Source organism: Boleophthalmus pectinirostris, unplaced genomic scaffold (assembly GCF_026225935.1).
Source record: "Boleophthalmus pectinirostris isolate CB_2022bp ecotype Guang Dong unplaced genomic scaffold, ASM2622593v1 HiC_scaffold_19, whole genome shotgun sequence".
NCBI classification, from domain to species: domain Eukaryota; kingdom Metazoa; phylum Chordata; class Actinopteri; order Gobiiformes; family Gobiidae; genus Boleophthalmus; species Boleophthalmus pectinirostris.
The window spans coordinates 7,644,215-7,661,561 of record NW_026571140.1 but is presented as its reverse complement, the minus strand read 5'-3'; positions in this window follow the sequence as shown (position 1 = coordinate 7,661,561).

Here is a 17,347-nt window from a genome sequence, read left to right as displayed (position 1 = left end):
GCCACTTCTAGACACAACTGAACAACTGAGTCACTGCGAACACGCCGACAATCCAGCGATCCCAGACAGCACCTCCCTACACGCCACAACTGAACAAAGCCCAGAGTCACCGTGAACGCACCAAACAAAGTCCCACTGACACATCAAACTGTTGTGTTTCGTTTAAAGTCCGGTATGGTTTATAGTTGAAAAAGTTTGAAAATAGACCGTTCTATGACAGCGTGCCTTATAATCCAGAGTGCCCTATAGTATGGAAAATATGGTAAATAGCATTATTTTGACAAGCTGGTAAGACTGGTAAGCGTTTATGTTAGGGGTGTAACAGTACACAAAACTCACAGTTCAGTATGTAAATTGGTTTTGAGGTCATGGTTCGGTTCATTTTCGGTACACTATGGAAACAAAATACAAAACCATTTGCTTGTTGTTTATTTGTGTTTTTATTAAACCGACAATTTGTTTTAACAAGTGCTGCTTGGTAATACTAATAAGTTAAGTAAAATATTCTCAAATAAGCAACAAATGTGTGAGATATTATTAAAAAAAAAAGTATAAATGCCTTGTAAACAGTAAATAAAACTTTTCAGAAAGTAAAGCACAGCACTAACAGTTCCAGGATGAAGTTTTACTCAACCTTCTTATTTTTAACCAGAAAAAAACAACTTGTCCGCATTGTCTGCAGTAAGTGCAGATCTGCTACAGTTACAATGTCCCCAGTGGTTGAAAATACCCTTCTGCTAGGGACAGAGGTCGTGGGAACTGTTACACCACAGAATATCAGTATATGTTATGACTAAGCAATGAAAAAATTAGACTGTCTTACAAAAAACTGTCATTAACCCTCTCAAATTAATTTTAGTATCAGGAAAAATCTGATATTTGGGGAAAATTATAATATGGGGTAGTAATATACAATCCTGACTTTTTTTATCCTTTGTAAACAACAAAAATATTTTGCACTTCTGGCAGGCCGTTTGCGTGTAGCCATTGCTTGCACAGTCTGCATCGTCCATGTTTATCAGCATGGATGGGAAAGAAGACTCCTGAGTAAAAAAAGCTCATAAAATATGGATGTGGAGTAAGTAGGTAATTGGAATTTAGCTGTTGCAAATCTGCAACGCCTGCCTGGAGAGGGTTAAAAAAAAAAAAAAAAAAAGCATTGCAGTTTTAGTCCATGCATGAGGTAAAATTATAAAAAAAAATTCAATTTACCTTAAAGCCCAGGAGCTGGACAATGCCCAGGTCTGCTCTACTGTGTAAAAGGTAAAAGAACTTGAAAACTGTGGATTTATAAGAACACAGCCTAAATATGAACTTTTTGTGAGTTAAATGTGTGACTGAAACAAAAAACAACTCCAGGTATCTTTGTGATGAGGAAACAACATTATAACATAGCTCAGAAAATAGCGTAATAGGAGAAGTGTCTTGCCAAGAAGCACATCATCCGCATCCGTGTAGTCAGAAGTCCGCGGCGAGCTCGTGCGGCTGCTCTGGGAACACAGATCCTCACGGTGATAGCGGAGCAGGCGGCGGTGATATGAGTGGGATTACACGGTGCGTTCGGGGACCTCCCACCGCAGGAGCTCAGAGCACATTTTCACTGGAGCGCTCATCTGTCGTCGTGTCCCAGCTGCTGTACAGAGCTGCGCACAATATGAGGGACGGGAACAGGCCTAGTAAAAAAGAATTACCCTTGTCGTTGATACTTTGCTGCTGATGTCATCATTCCCTGTGGGTGAGACGCTAACCGGAAGCACACTCTGTCTACGGCTTTGTTATACTTTAATCTGAGCTTTATTTGAACACAACCTGATCTGACAGAATTGATTTATTAGAACTACGACAGGTGATCTAATAAGCAAGTCTCTTTCACTTACAATTACAGTCACTCTCACCTTCTTCAAAAACAAATCTTAACTTTTTTTATGTGTATTTTTATTAATATTTTACATATTGAAACTTAACTTAAAAGGACCCAGATCAGATTTTTTCACTCCTACAGTATGTGACCTGTATCTGATCTTTTAATAACAGTCTGAATGACACAGACCTGATTTTTTTCCAATGTGACCCAGGCCACTTGGATATGTGCGTCTAAAATCAATACATATCTGAACTTTTGACGTGAGACTTCAGTCTGAACGGCCAGGTCGCATTCATCTGACCTACACGTCACAAATGTACACAAACGTTCTTCTCGTCAGACGGAAATTGTGTATGAACTCGGAGTCAGTGAAGCAGTGAAGCACAGAGCAGGCCCGCCACTCCTGACTGCGCCTCCACACTCACATGTTCCTTTCTACGGACGTTGCTGCCATTGCCCCAGAAAAACGCCACAACCAAAAACCTCGTCCTTCTCCCTCTCAGTCTCCTCTTTAATACGAATAAGCTGCACATGTACCAGCCTTAATAAGCTCCGGTACCAGCCTAAAACACACAGTTCACTCAGTTTGAATTATGATTTCTACACGTCAGAATTATTTTCAGTGCACAAAATGGCTAAATGTCTTTAAAGTGCTCAAGTTTTCCTTAAGGCTACTTTCAGACTGCAGGTCTAAATGCTCAATTTGGATTTTTTTTTTTTTTTTGTGAAATCAAATTTTTTTTTTGTTGAAAGGTCGTTCGTTTACATTTCCAATTAATAGTCCGGTTCCTTATATACTTTTGTGGGAATTTTGGGGGGATTTGCTAAACTATATATTTTTGGAAAGGTTATAGTATACAGAGTCAGAAAATCAATGTTTGCATTTGCCCAGATGTCTATATTGCGGCCATATTAAATAAAAAAACAAATAAATGGCCACCAAACAACTCCTTTTTGAAATATTTCAGCCTCTGAATAAGTTGAAATGTTGATTTGAACTGCTAAACCCACATTTTCAGGGTCAGAGAATCAAATGATGCTAGTTTCAAAGCTATAAGACTTATCCACATTAACCCTTAGATCACAGGTGTCAAACATAAGGCCCGGGGGCCAGATCCGGCACTCCAAGACCTTTACTCTGGTCCTCGGCTGATTTTCTTCTAAAATATTTTAATTATATTTTCTATTAAAATATTGTTAATTTTCTGTGGTGTTTATCACAGCAGCATCTCCAGGGTCTCTGTACGTGGCCCCTCCCACCAGAGCAGCACAAATGAAGACTTGTCTCTTTGGAAACGCTCTTAAAGGACGATCGTTTTGACTGTTGACCGTGACACCCTCATCAGAAAAATGTCCAACATGAGAAAAGTGGAGCCGAGTGCAGGATTTTCAAAAAAAAAAAATGGACTTATTCCTATTTACATACAAGTTCATGTTCAAACATTGTGTTGAAATTACATTTTCACAAGTTAAATTTTCAACAAGTTTCAGGTTTGTAAAAGAAAGAGTTCATCAATTAAAAAAGATTTCTGTAATAGATTTTTGTTGATTTTGTTTGTTGTTATTTTTGGGTTTATATGTCATGAGTTTTCTGATCCGGCCCCTTTGGGATCAAAGTAGGTTGGATACGGCCCCCAGACCAAAATGAGTTTGACAGCCCTGCCTTAGATGCATAAGTAGGTCAAAAATGACCCGGTTTGGTCATCTGGGCAAATGCAAACATTGATTTTCTGACTCCATATACTATAACCTTTCCAAAAATATATAGTTTAGCAAATCCCCCAAAAAATTCCCACTAAAGTTAAAAAATGAATATAAGGAACTGGACTATAAATGCGACTTGTATGTGATCTCCAGTGTGAACTTTAAACTCCCCCAAAGTGTTCCACATGCGCATTAGAGGACACAGCGATGTCACACTCAGCGAGCGTGCTCAGTGTTTACGGAAGTCGCCTAAACGCTGGGCTTGTCTCCCAAAATCCGGTCCAATTCTTCGTAAAATGGACAGGTTACACATCCACAGCTGCTTTGTTTGTTTGAGCCTTTAGCCTCCATGTATTTGACTCGCAAGCTCTTTATTTTTCATTGACACTGGAGTCAGGACCGCCTGTAGACGCGCTCTGTTTGGCCTGGAATACAGCGATCCCCCCAAATATTAATGAACACGCTAACTTCGCTTTCCCTCCATTGACTAGACCCCGAGCCTGATGTGTAGGTGGAATGAATATGACTTGGCCGTTCAGACTGAAGTCGCATGTCAAAAGATCGGATATGTATCGATTTTAGGACCAGATATCCAAATGGCCTGGGTCGCATTTGAAAAAATCTGATCTTTCTCGTTTGGACACAGATCCGTCATTAAAAGATCAGACACAGATCACATAGGGGCAAAAAAATAAATAAATTAAAAATCACTTCAAGCTGCAGTCTGAACGTAACCTTAGACATGTAGCTCAACTTCACCAGTGCCAAATTGCTGGAATTACAGTAGCGACCTCTTTCCGAAACAGTTGAAGCTCTTCACGTGGCCACATGCAATGAAAAAGGGTCCACATTTTACCCGATCATCAGGAATATTTGGATTAAAATTGTGAAGTTTTACCGGTGTAATATAAGTACAAATCATGTGTAATGTGTGCATTGTTTCAGCATGGTAGCTACGGAACATTCCATCATAGACATACAAGCAGAAAACCCCCAGGGTGATGTCACTGGAAAGTATCAATACTGCTTAGCCGTGTTGTTTCCGCTCCCCAAAGGACAAGGAAACAACAACAACATGGCTAACAAGGCTATTGAAATCAAGAAGGTGGGAAAACGGTGTATAAAAGTGTGACCATTTACTCTCTTTCTTTTTCTCTTTCTCTTTCTTATAGCTGATGATTAGAGTTAGTGGTAAATTGCGGCAGGTATCCTCACTTCCACCTCACTCTCCTTTCTCCCTCCATCCTTCCTTCCTTCTCCTTCTCTCTCTCATAGCGCTGATGATTTGAGTTGATGTTAGATTGTGTCAGGTGTCCTCACTTTCACCGCACTCTCGCCTGTCACACGCATCTCTCTCTCTTTCTATTTGTCTTTCCCCACTCTCTGTCTCTTCCTCTCTCTCTCTCCCTCTCGTTGCGCCGGTGATGAGAGTTGATGTTAGATTGTGTCAGATGCCCTCACTTCCAGCGCGCTCTCGGCCGTCACACGTCTTCGCTCCTCTTGTTTTCGTGTCAGTGCTTGTGCTGGTGCTTGTGCTCGTGCGGCTGACGCTGGAGGAGGGAGGGGGTGAGCGAAGTGTCCTTACTCCACGCACTCCACGGGAAGAAAGAACACTCTATTCTCGAGTCGTTTAGTTATTAACCTCCCAAAGCCGAGTGAAGTGCGCGGCTCCTGTGTTGGTCGCACTTTACAGTACAGTAGGAGTAGTGAAAGAAGGTATAAAAGCTGGAGTAATGTCGTTTTTAAAGATAATTGTACTGTAATTTTTTCATCACACTGAAACCCATGAACAGCATAAAACCCATAATCCAATAACGCAATAGTGTTTTATCACACTTCTGTAGACGCTCAAAGTCACTTTACAATTTAGTTCAGTATTATTCGGTTTGTGTTGCATTTTTCTATAAATGAGGTTTGATTTGATTTTGATTTGATTCGCTTATGACCACTACGGTTGTAAGTTGAAGTGAGAGAAGAGACGCTGCCAATCTGCACCATCTGCCCCTGTGACCACCTCCAACTCTCACACAGAAAGTCACACTAGGCAATGGGGGGTGAAGTGTCTTGCCTAAGGACACAACAACAGCGGTCTCCCATCCAAGTACTAACCAGGCCCAGCCCTGCTTAGCCTCTGAGATCTGGTGTGATCAGGCTTTGACAAGGATGATGAACGGGTGCGAATGTGAAGCGTTTGAAGCTTCAGCACCACGGACAGCTCCCATGCTTGACACAGCAGAGTCCTTCACAGGATTGGGTAAAGGGTACAGGCAAATGGTTGCTGAAACGGGCAGGTTTTAATGTTCTGGAATTTTATGGGCGGCTCAGGACTAAATCAGGTCTAAACCAGGACTACATCAGGACTAATCTTGGACTTAAGAGAGAGTGAGAACCCCAAGCCCACGGAACAGGGTGCCTGCAAGCGTTACCTCTGTGCGGCATGGAGCTCTGCATCGGTCCTTTTGCCTGCAGTCACCCGACGATCTACGTGAGCACACCTCTGAGCCCATCCAACAGTGAGTCCTGCTTCAGTACTGGTTTAGTCCTGGTTACCTCCGCCAAGGAGGTTATGTTTTTGCTGGCGTTTGTCTGTTTGTTTGTTTGTCTGTTGGCAACATAACTCAAAAAGTTATGGACCGATTTTGATGAAATTTTCAGGGTTTGTTGGAAATGTGAAAAGGAAGAACTGATTTCATTTTGGGGGTGATCCAGAAGAAATCCTGGATTCTGGATCACTTTGAAATTTTAGTTAACATTGTGGTAAATGGGGCCAAAAATTTTGTTTCTCAATATCTCGGTTAATTATTGACCAAACCCCATGAAATTTGACTCAGGGATGGACAATGGGATCCTCTTTCATATTCCAAAGGCTGATGCAGATTTGATCCAGAAGACTGATTTTATCACAATTTATATAAAAATGGGGGTAGTCCTTGGCGGAGGTCTGCGCTCTCTGAGTGCTTTTCTAGTTTAGTTCTGGTTTAGTCCTGGTTTAGTCCTGATTTAGTCCTGATTTAGTCTTGCTGGTTAGTCTTGGTTTAGTCCTGGTTTAGTCTTAGTTTAGTTCTGGTTTAGTCCCTGGTTTAGTCTTGGTTTAGTCTTCCTGGTTAGTCTTGGCTTAGTCCTGGTTTAGTCCTGGTTTTGTCTTCCTGGTTCAGTCTTGGACCCGTGCAGGACTTTACCGCACAGTGGTCTACACGCAGGAAATGTTAGTAGGGCAGGTCATAAAAGAGTAAGATGGAGAAGTAGCTCAGAAGACACAGTAGAAAGAGAAGTCACCAGGAGCGCTGCCATGTTGCCCTCACCAAACCCCAGAGGCAGAATCACAAAGTAAAGTAAAAAGTGTCACAGATTACAACACCAACAGTGCTACTCTTACTGTCGGAAATGTGTGCAGTGCAAGTGGGAACATATAAGTTGTGTTCATGTTCAGATGGAGGACAGGGACCTATATCACTCTGGCAGATTTAGTGTTTGTATACATTCAAAACTTAAAGTATTCAAAAAGAAAATCCACAAACCAGATTATAATTTACTACAGATGGGATCCACAAAGCTACCATATTGATGTTATGGCTGCAAGTGCTTTCAGCAGACATCAATCACGTCTGTGGGCCTGAATAATGGCACCACTTTTGAAAGCTATTGTGAAAAATATACTTTCACTTTTGGAGCAACAATAAAAGTAATGATGATGCATTCCACTGATATAGTGCTTTTTTGGACACCCACCGCATTTTGCATCGCATTATTCATTCAGTGCACACTCTGCCCCGGGGCAGGCTGACACAACCAAGGCTGCCAATCTGCATGCTTGACTGCTCTGACCACCACAAACACTCAGGCACACACCACATTCATACTAGGTTATGTAGGTAAAGTGTCTTGCCTAAGGACACAACGTAGACTGTATATATGAGTGGACATGCCAGATAAGAAGTTCTCCAGGAGGCTCTTCTGGCTCCTTCTGACTCTGGCTCCAATTGACTTACTTTAGGATCTCGTCTCCCCTCTCTCCATAACGGCTGCAGTGAGCCTCGTCATTTTATTTATATCTTAAAATGTTCATATTAACCCGCGACACATGATCCTGAATTTTATTTTGTCCGTCAAAAAAAAACTGTTCACAACATAAAGCCTGGCTCCAGATTAGCTCCTGTAACCGTGAGCTCCATGAGCCTCATTTGAGCGGCGCTGAACTCTATGGGTGACGTCACGCTCGCTTTAGTTTACTTCTTGTATTTGGTGTACTTTTATAGTTGGATAGTACCTAACCAAACTCATAAGGTATTTCGATCACCGTGTTACGTTTAATTGTTTAGAAAATGCTATATTTGCTGTAAACAAAGTATTAGTTTCATTTTCGATGCTCTTGAGTCTTCCAATTCTTTGCTTTCTGCGCTAAGTCACTCCCCCTTCAGAGCTAAAGTCAGGATTGTGAAGTTGTAGTATACCATTTTGCATCCTGCTCTTGTAGAAAGGATGATGTAGGCTTGTAGGAGGAGCATTGGACAAAGTTGTACAGCTGATTGTAAGGAGGGGTGTTATGAGAGGGCTCAGGAGAGGTCGCTAAATTACTCAAACATGCACCCTTCAGAGCGCTACCACAAAGTCCCGTGTGCGAGTCTACTGCACATCACATCAGAATTGTGAATTTATAGTGTACTGTTTTGCATCCTGCTCTTATAGAAAGGATGATGTAGGCTTGTGGGAGGCTCACTGCAGCAGTCTCTGTAACTGCTGCAGTGAGCCTCGGTATTTTGGTCTTAGAATGTTTGTATTAACTCGCTCTACATGATCCTGAATTCTTCACTATACAGTCTGTCAAATAAATCCTATTCATAACATAGAGCCTGGCTCCAAATTGGCTTCTGTAACCATGAGCATCACGAGCCTCATTTGAGCGGTGCTGAATGCTATGGGTGACATCATGCTCGCTTAGTCCACTTCATCTATACAGTCTATGGGACACAATGACAGTTTTTATTAGAGCCACTGCTATCCCTAGTCTGATCTTGCAGCACTAGAATTCGTTCGCTCAATGGTAGACGGGTACTTTTTAAAAAAAATTTAAACAATCACTGCTATTTGATCGTGACCTATGTAATGCGCCGCTAACGGGGTTAACTGGTATATTCCCATATTAAGAAGGGCAATAACGTCTTGATAAAATTCAGCAAACATTCTTTTTGTTCCGGCTTTAAATTCTTGATCTCGGGAATCGTTGCCAACGCAGAATGTATGGCTCTTTGCTGATTGGCTGGTGTCCTGACTCGTACTTCCGAGGATTTTGTGAACCCTCTAGTGTATTCCAATTCCTGACCTCGTTGCTGGAGAGAAATTAAATTGAGAGGAGCCACTAGGTGACGCCTGCCTGGCTATGCTACCCCACTGTGGGACCTGGTATTCCCAGAGATCTCCCATCCAAATACTAAGCAGACCCTGCCCTGCTTAGTTTCAGAGATTTGATGAGATCAGGCTTTGACAAAGTGATTTGGCCTAGTTTGTTTCTGCAGATTCTTTGATTCATGTGGATAGAGCCGGTAACTACAGACATATTAAAGGTCCCATATTACACAAGACTGACTTTTTTGAACTTTTTATAATGTTGTTACCTCATCAAAAGCACACCTGGAGTTGTGTTTTGTGCCATTCATGCACGTTTGAGTAATCCTCAAATGATTAGTCTGTCTACGTCCCCAAGGTCAAAACGCTCTGTTCCACCTTGTGAATTCATGAGGCACTAGTTTTCAAGTTAACAGCTTCCACATGACATGACAAGGGGGAACAGGGTGTTTTATGTGTGAGAGAAAAATATGCAGGGTTTGTGTGTTAAACCTTTAAAGGGAACGAAACACAACTCCAGGTCTGTTTGTGATGAGGAAACAACATTACAGTATAACATAGATTAGAAAATAGTGTAATATATACGTTTAAGCTATGAGTATTTTATAATGTGATGTTATGTGAATACAAACTCTGCTTTATTTTCCTCCTCCCTCTGCTCTGATCAGATCGGAGTTGGTAACCCTCCTGCTTCACATGTGTTCCTCCGTGATAAGTGAGAGTATCTGGTGCTGTCCATGGTGCTGCCTTATCTTTATGTGCTTTTCCCCTTTAGTTTTGATGGATGATTTAAACCTGAGCCAGAGGGACCGGGGAGACAGAGGAGACTGAGGGGAAAGAGTTATAGAGACATCCACCTGGTGTTTTCAACAATGTCATTTGTCTGAAATGTCAGAAATATAATATGAAATATGAAATAAAACTATAGTGATTTTAAAGTAATGTCTCGTTGAAATCAGTGTTGCATTTTTGTATCCGGTTTTCGATATTTTTGGGAAAATATCAAAAACCAGATGCAAATTGATTCTAAAACTAGTATCGAAATTTGAAATGAACCTTTCCTGAATAGCTTTAGAATGATCTTGAGCTATATCAGAAGAAGCATAAGAGCACAGAGACGACTATATGCACATGGACACTAAGGAACCTACCTGGACCAATGAGGGATTACACAGATATAAGGACACATGGAAATATAAGAATAAGAATGTACTACGATTTAAAGCAGGGGCTTTCATTGGACTACTTTTTTTTCCAATTAAAAATGACATTTATATGAAATATTTATATTTATCTGGGGTGAAGGAAGTCTGGGAGTCCCTGCTTAGACTGCTGCCCATGTGACCCGGCCTCAGATAAGCAGAAGAAAATGGATGGATAGATTTATATTTAAATAATTATATGACATATTTACATTTGCCACCAAATTTTCATCATTTGTAAAGCTCACGATCAGACAGTGAGAATCAACACGCACGCACAGTTCTGTAGTAACAGCTAAATGACTACCGTATTTTCCAGACTATAGGTGAGTTTCAGCTGACGTCATTGTTATTAAAAGCCCGTGTTGCATGCTGGGAAATATTTTGGTCGGAGGCAAGAAACACGATAGCGTCAAACACAGTGCGTAACCTCACGTATTTATCCCCGATAATGGTAAATTCCTGATAAATAGAAGCACGGAAGAAGGAAAATGTCTTTTTCGTATTCTGAGTGAAAAGAACCACTAACAGCGAATTAAACGCCTTTCAAACATCCACAGAGCAAATGTAGAAGATCCTAACAAACTGTGGACTCCAACAAGTTCAACGACGCATCGAGACGCTTGTAGACTTTCATCTTTTCTGCTGTGAATGGCCCAGGAGTTTCCACCAAGTCATTGTGGATATCGCCAAAGTGAATATTTGTCCAGGTAGTTGGCGATTCCGACCAGAAATTTGGTTTGGTCCACCTTTTGTCGGGGTTGAAAAGGGTGATTTGGCTCCATCGATGCTTATGACCAATTTCTGGTCAAATCATCTTCGGTCCTCTGCCGTTAGAGTGGATAAATAACCGGGATCAATACCCTTTACGTGCTTTCTCGCTCCGTCCGTCATGTTGAATTAGTGTTTATTGCCGCTAACCAAAATAATTCCCAGCATGCAATGCGCGCTTTTGTCAACAATGATACCCGCCTATAGGGCGCGATCTTAAGCCTCCAACCCCATCAAAAAACGACTGCGCCCCACAATCCAGAGCGCCCTATACACGAATCCACTTGGGTGTCCCAGCACGATTTCAGTAAACTACAAAGCCGCACCGCAAACACGCAGGGAGCAGACAGCGACCGGGTGGCGAAAAACACCCGCAGCCACACTCATCACTCCACGCCGACGAGGAACGGAACGGAGGAGTGAACCAAAAAAACTAGTCCAATGTGCCACTTCTAGACACAACTGAAGAAATGAGTCACTGCGAACACGCCGACAATCCAGACAGCACCCTCCCTATGCGCCACAATTGAACAAAGCCCAGAGTCACCGTGAACCTCCAAACCAAGTCCGACTGAGCCATCCAACTGCTGTTTCGTTTAATGCTCCTTATAGTCCGTTGTGGTTTATTTGTGAAAAAAAGTTTGAAAATAGATCATTCTATGACAGTGCACCTTATAATCCAGAGCACCTAATAGTGCGGAAAATATAGAAAGTTGACAGAGGGTATCGAGTTTTCAAAGAACAGTGGGCGACTGATTATTTTATTGTTCAGTGTAAGGACCATGCAGTTTGTCTGATATGTAAAGAAAGTGTGGAGGTTTTCAAAGAATATAATCTGCGTCATCAGGATCATACAATTCTGTTATACGGCCGACTCAACCTCAGTCCTCCATCACAGTCAGGAGAGATAATGTGGCCCCCAGAGAAAAAAGTTTAGTAACCCCTGGTCTAAAGAGTGTTCATTATCATCGTGGTATTGGAATCGGTGTTGAGTATTGAGTCTATTCCTTAGTATCGAAATCGAGTTTGAAATTTTGTGTACACGGTTTTGTCTCCACAATATAATAAGTACTCGCCAACTACATAAAAACTGGGACCAAACTGGGACAAAACCAGGACTAAACGAAGCCTACCAAACAAAGTCTAATCAGGACTGAGCTGAGGTCAAATCAGGACCAAACCAGGACGTGTGAACACAGGCAGTCTACATTTTGTTAATTTAATTGGAACTATCTGTCAATTGTTTTCTGAGTAAAACCGATCGTTTTGTTGCCTTCATTACAATTTCAAATACCATGAGTCTGCTAGTTCTGCTGAAAGAGGCTGGTGGGCGTTTGCTTGTTTCTTTGTGCTATTGGCACCAACTCTACATCACAAAATGATTCAGGAATTATAATAAAAAATTTTCACTTTTGCACGAATTATGTACCTCTTTATACATGGTTCTCAGAGTTGTTTTCCAGGACTATGCTGAGATCTGATTCAGACTAAACCAGGCCTAGAACCAAGGTGAAATTGGACCAAGACGTAAAGCAACTCAAGCTGGACTGGAACTTTAAAGAAAGAATTTTCGGTTTTGTGCAGTCCCGCTCCCACCTGTGCCCACAAAGAATTGTAATTTTCATTCCTGCCCACCTCTGTAATATTTTGTCCCTCTCCCACCCGCAAATCCCGCAAGATGGAGACGTTTGCTTTCTTAAGCTCTATCAAACACGGAGAAGCGGAAAGGAATTGTCTAAAATGTGCGCGAGATTAGATCGCATTTGCAAGTTGAGGTTGCTTAAAAGTTTATGATAGACTTACATGAATTATTTGTATATTTTATTTTACACTCATATTTAGTTTGTGGGACTATGCTCCAGAATTGTGCAGTCCTGCTCCCACCCACGCCTGCAATGAACTTTCAAAATGTGTCTCGACGTGTGTTTCGCGTCGGGTCCAACGGGTCCCGAGTGCAAGGCTCTACTTTAAAGCTGCATTGTGTAACTTCTCATGTGGAAGGTCTGTCACATGCTTTTCTCCGTGAAAATGTTACTGCTTTATCCAGAATGTTTCAGAGTATGGCATTAATCCTTTCTGTCTTCATGGAGATCCAACCAGGCCAAGTTACGTCATAGTCAAAATGCTTGGTTTTCTTGTTTTTGTCGAACTGTAAAACCACCTGTAATCGAATGCATGTAAGAAAGAGCTGTTTAATGTCATACTCTGGAACATTCCAGGAAGAGCAATGACATCTCCATAGAAACAAGCAGATGATGGACCCCTGACCAAAAAGTTACAGAGTGCACCTTCAGAGAAGCGGCACTACACAAAATCGACTTCTTGGAGCTTTCTAGCATGTTATAACGTTGTTGCTTCATCACAAAACATGCCTGGAGAGGTTTTAGATGTCGTCCATGCATGTTTGAGTAATTTAGTGAGCCCTATCTGAACATAAAGAGTTACAATTAGCTGTAACATTGTCCAATTCCCACAAGCTTACATCATCTTTTCTACAAGAGCAGGATACAAAACAGTATACTACAACTTCACAATCCTGTCTTTACGGTAGCGCTCTGAAGGGGGAGTGACTTAGTGCAGAAAGCAAAGAAAGGGAAGACTCAAAAGCATCAAAAACAAAGACATAACTAATACACGGTTTTCGGTGAATAGAACATTTTCTAAACGATAAAAGGTAACACGGGTGATTGAAATATTTTAAGAGTTCGGTTAGGTACTATCCCACCACAAAAGTACACCAAATACACGAATACTTTGAGAGTAGTGACCTTTATTGTGATCATGTAGTCCCTGTATTGTGATGCGATTAGGTTGTATTGTGTAGACGCAGACGCAGACACACAGAGAGAGACGCCTGCACACGTAATGCCTTTGACGGGGTCCTGACAGGCTAAATCTCATTATGTAAATACAGTGAGGGAGAAGGCAGGAGCTCAGGGACAAGTCATGGACAGAGACAGCCAAAGCACTCCAGTCTCCATGGAAATGTTTCTGTATTGCCTTGAATATTTCACAGTATGGAAAGAAACTTGGTGACCACAATGGAGATAAATTAATGGTCAAATCTATGAAGAATGTGTGTTTTTTTCGAGCTATAAAACCGCTGTGATTGAACAAATGCAAGGGAGATATGTTTAATGCCCTACTGTGGAACATAGCAGGCAAAGAAATAACATCTCCATGAAGACAAGCAAATAGCGGACACTCCATCTAAGAAGTTACGCAGTGTAGCTTTAAGGGCTGCATGGTCAATAAAACAGTAATCAGGTTGTACGGGATGTGACAAAGAAGGTTATTGTCCCTGTTTATTCACATTTAATTTCATTTACAGCTGTTTATTCATATTCAACTAAACAGCTAAATATGACTATCCCGGGTTTGTTTTATTAGACGCGCTCTTAAGCCTCCAACCCCATCAGAAAACGACCACGCTCCCCCATCAATCCAGAGCACCCTATACACGAATCCACTCGGGTGTCCCAGCACGACTTCAGTAAACTACAAAGCCGCACCGCCCGCAGCGAACGCAAACACGCACGGAGCAGACAGCGACCGCACAACGAAAAACACCCACAGCCACACTCATCACTCCACGCCGACGAGGAACGGAACGGAGGAACGAACCGAAAAAAGCGAGTGCAATGTGCCACTTCTAGACACAACTGAACAATTGAGTCACTGCAAACACGCCGACAATCCAGCGATCCCAGACAGCACCCTCCCTACACGCCACAACTGAACAAAGCCCAGAGTCACCGTGAATGCTCCAAACAAAGTTCCACTGACCCATCCAACTGTTGTGTTTCGTTTAAAGTCCAGTGCAGTTTATTTGTGAAAAAAGTTTGAAAATATACCATTCAATGACAGTGTGTCTTATAATCCAGAGCGCCTAATAGCCCAGAAAATATGGTAGTCGTTGTTTAGTTAAGTTAATCACTACACACCAGTTACTTTAAATACATTTTATTTGGTTATATCTGTTCATTTTGTTACTATACAACTTACGAGCTCACCTGTTACTCCACATGGTCTGGAGACAAAAGAGGGGGCGTGCCCTTGGTTGGCCATATTTGTAGTTTCTGGGGGAGGTTTTGGACCAGACCATGTGGAGGGAAGACTCGGTTTCAGTTTCTTTTGTTTGTTTGATTTTCTAATTTCAGTTTGTAGTTTATTTTGAGCACTGTTATTTAAATGATCTCGTAAGAAAGTAAGAAGTACACTTTAGAAACAGGTAAAGTGGCTAGAAGAGCTAACCTGGGTTTGTTTGCACTGACCCAGTGGGAGGTACTTCTTGTCTGGGGAACTATAAATTTGGAATAATTCTGCCTGTCTGGAGATCAAGTTCCTTTGTTTTGTTAATTTCTGTTGCTTTTCACTTTATTTAAGCACAGTTATTTTTTGTGAATATGTAATTTTTCATTTTTCCACGATTCTACGGTGCAAGTAAGAATAAATATTTTTTGGTGAAAATTGACATTTTGGACCATGTTGGGTCAGCTTCCCCACACAGGATAATTCAGTTCAATTTATCTCTGTATTGCCCCAAAACACAACAGCAAACAAGAGGTTAGAAAATAACAAATATGACCAATGACTGTTTCACACAGTCATTGGTCAAACAGATGGACCAACATGGAAACTGGTCACAAACACATGAAGCAACAGGGAAATATAAGCATATGTCCCAGAGCGTTTCCTTCCTTAGACCCTCTTTCTGCAGGAAAAAAATAAATAAATCACTGGACTAATTGTGTGACTCATGACTCGTGTGAGACTGGTTTAGTTGTGGTCACACTCACATGAGGCCCAGAGGCTGTGCTGCCGTTGTGGTCACCTCCTTTGATTAAGTGAAAAGGCTGTGGTCGGCTTCAGCAAAAATAGACTCTCAGCAGAATTAATCCAGAGCCCAGTGACACCTCCGTGACACCACTGGACTGTACATGTACAGTCTGAGCTCCTCTTGTATCTTGTATCATACAGAATACTGTGACCGGAGCTGCACCATGTACTGTCTGAGCCTGAGGTAAACCGGGACTGAACCTGGACTGAACAAGGACTGAATCAAAGATTAAACCAAAAAAGAGCTGAAGGCTACACTGACATTACCTGGCAAACCCAGAATGAGGTTATTTTTATATACATGTACATGTCTGGTCCCCACTTCCATTTTGAGCCAGAACCAAAAGAATGAGCAGATCATGGGAAGAATGAGATCACTGTTCCATTTTTATCACCATGTTGCCCAGCTCAAAATGACATATTCATTTTTCTGCAGCAGTAGTGGTGAGCTGGCTGCAGGTTCTTCATGTTATCTGTATGTTACATATGTTACATGTTTATGTCTGTGTGCTTAAGAGAGCTGCATCTGAACTCACTTCAAAACAACTCCTCATTTTTAAGTAAAACCAACCTGACAGAAGCACACATTTAATCAGGACGTGTGTATTTTCTTTTCAGTGTTTCATCCCGTCACCGAGTGCCAATCACAGTCAGTTCAGTTTGCCTCTTAGCCATGGCCTATGTCTGTAGTGAGTATTTACTGAAATACTGCCAGTTGTGTTTGGTATCAGTTTTGGATCTCCCAATACTCCAGTACAGCACAGCTCAGGAAAAGACTGAGCCGAGTTTGCACTTAAAGAAGTCTTCTTGTTATTATCTGAATAGTTTGTAGTAGTGACTATGACTGTGACCTGCCATAGCTCCTTTGAGTATTTATGATTGCAGGGCAAAACATTTGATGCTCCAGCATCATTAGTTTCATTAGCAAATGTTAATTGAGGCCCCCAGGTTCAAAGTTCAGGGGTTAAAATGATTGGGGGCAGGTGCTTGGAGAAATATTTAATGGAGATACTTGCTAAAGCTAAAAAGCTGGTTACCTTTTACAGAGTCAATGCAACAGGTCTATAAATAATGTGAAATCAAACCGCTGGTGATCTCTAGTAAACAAGCACATGACCGGTCTGTTATTGATGTTCATATGTTGATTTCCAGACAAAACGGTGAAACAAAAAGGATCATGTAGAGCAGGTTAATACGAACATTTGAAGATCAAAATGAGGAGGCTCACAGCAGCATGGGTGGAGCTGAAACACACTCCACGGAGGCTAGTGGGCTCACTGTGTCTACTGACAGTGTCTGGTTTAAGGAAAGTCACCTGAAGCTGATGTACAGTATTAGCAGATACTCAAAGCCCGAGTATCAGTATGGCTCCCATATTTTACCATTCAGCGTGTTCATGGTCATTACCTCATCCGTCTGTGTCTGCTCCCCTCTGTGCACATATGCTCAGGTTTGTGTCTTCATTGGACACCTGCGGAGTCTCACAGGAACAGATTTGACATAAAACAAACTATCACGTAATGTAGATGAGATTCAGTTCTGTTTAATAGACTTTTTAATGGTGAGGTCTGCAGCCGGTCCTCTGTCAGGAAAAGCAGGTGGTCTGAAACTAAATTCTGAATTT